Source organism: Schistocerca cancellata, chromosome 6, assembly GCF_023864275.1.
Source record: "Schistocerca cancellata isolate TAMUIC-IGC-003103 chromosome 6, iqSchCanc2.1, whole genome shotgun sequence".
Lineage (NCBI taxonomy): Eukaryota > Metazoa > Arthropoda > Insecta > Orthoptera > Acrididae > Schistocerca > Schistocerca cancellata.
In genome coordinates, this window is record NC_064631.1 from 230,472,693 (window position 1) to 230,474,965 (window position 2,273).

Consider the following 2,273-nt stretch of genomic DNA (forward strand, 5'->3'; position numbering starts at 1 on the left):
TCGACTCGAGGAGTAGTCTCAGGTCGCACCTGATGAAGGCCACGAGCTACGTGACCGAAATATCGTGCAAGTACGACGCTGATATCCGGAAGAACACCCGACAACCCAAGATGTCATTAGATCGCCGGGAAAGCCTGAAGAGTTATATTATCAAGTTGTTTTTCTTTATGGCCTCTCTACAGATGTGCGCTTAATGATGATTTGTCTTTGCTAAACTGCTTGTAACAGTGAATTTTATTTTGTGGTTTTCATATACGGACAAATAGGCTGCTGAGGCCGATATGTCAGGGTGTCCCAGATGGTAGTTCCTTTTGTGTTCGGCTGAGAGGGTATCAACACTTCTTTTCGCGGTGCCAATGTCTACTTGCCAACAACTACACGGAATTATGTGTACCCAGGTGTCGCAAATTGAATGAGACGAGTGTTTTAGCAAAGGCAACACATTATCATGCGTTCACTTATGCAGAGGCCATAACACGAAAAGCTCAATAATTTTAATAGAAACGTAGAAGATGTTAAGCTGGATAAAATATAGCTGTCAATTCTGCGCCAAAAGAATGGCGATCCATTACTTTTGACTGAGATCGATGGCGCCAGCCAGAGATACTCACGCAATCGGCATCACGTGACGAATGGTGATGCCCTGCCACTCAATAAATTCGGGGGTCCCTTGAGACCTCGTTGTGGTTACCGTTGTATCTCAGATGATGTTTCCCACAGTTGGAGACGCGGACTGATAACTCAAAAGCTTTAACTGAAGTAGACGTGTGAAATGTAGAGAAGACTATACAGCAAGGAATGATTGAGTCTCCTGTTAACTAGAATGATATAAATACCCTAGACCACGGTATGTCAGAGGATGATAATGATGTTCTAGAACACAAGTGAGTTTGGTATGGCACCTGGAAGAGGAAGGCGCAGTATTCCGGTAAAATGGAGCGTACGGCATTCTGGGCCAAGAGCCCCCATTCAGGGAAGTTCTGCCGCCGAGGGCAAGTACTTATTGCATTCAACGCCATATTGGGTGACTTGCACGTCGGAGATGGGGATGAAATCGTGCTGAGGTCAACACAACACTCAGTCCCTGGGAGGAGAATATCAACTGGCCCAGCCCGGAATCGAACCCGGGCCCCTTGACGTGGCAACCCGTCGCGCTGACCACTGAGCTAACGGGGGTGGATAGTATTCCGGTGGAGGTTACTTTAACTAGTCAGGCATACTGGTGACACTTGACACAACTGGAAAGACACAAGTGACCGTAATCAGCACTCATAGCAATGCAGACCGGAAGTAAATTCCACCTTTTCTTAACACCACCTTTTTACAAAAATATCAGTGCTGCACATTGGATCCCATACATCAGATTCACTGAGAGTTTGATCACAGTTGATACGTCTTCAACATGACAGTGGTGTGTAGGAGTGTGGTAAACCCATACAACGAATTTCTATTGTTAATCGCTAGATGAAACGTCGCACTGTTTTGCAGATCCACGTACTTGCCATGAGATGTCTGTAAAGTGGTACAAGTGAGTTTCCATAACTTTAATTGTGAACAGGTTTTCGTGTGATGCTGTTGAAACAAGTTGGTGAACGGTAGGGTTTGTGGAACCCCAACACACCACTTGTCCCGCAAGAAGAAAATTCAAGGTAACAATTTCATTGTACCTTTGAACGTATTTTCCGTAAGATATAGCATTTAACTGTATAATTAACAGCAAATATTGTTACAGATGGATCCTTATGAGTTATAAGAGGCCCAACTACGAGCACTGATTTATGATGTACTTTCTATGTTTTGAAGAAGAATAACTGTATCTCCTTCCCACATCGTTCATGGCCGTGGTAGAGAGAAGATGTACTTTGTACAGTGTGAAATGGGTACTATTGAAAGTTGTTGCATTTATACATGCTGAGAATGTACAGGGTGACAGTTATTGAACTATATGAAATAATGTGACCGAGCGGTTCTAGGCGCTTCAGTCTGGAACCGCGCGACCGCTACGGTCGCAGGTTCGAATCCTGCCTCGGGCATGGACGTGTGTAATGTCCTTAGGTTACTTAGGTTTAAGTAGTTCTAAGTTCTCGGGGACTGATGACTTTAGAAGTTAAGTCCCATAGTGCTCAGAGCCATTTGATCCATTTTATATGAAATAAAATCGTCATAACTTCTGAACGGTTTGCGTAAGGACGTTCAAATTGCACGTTTGGGCGCGGGGCGTGATGGGAATTAATATGCGCATGCGCATGGTTTGGTTTAGCGACGAAGCTCAT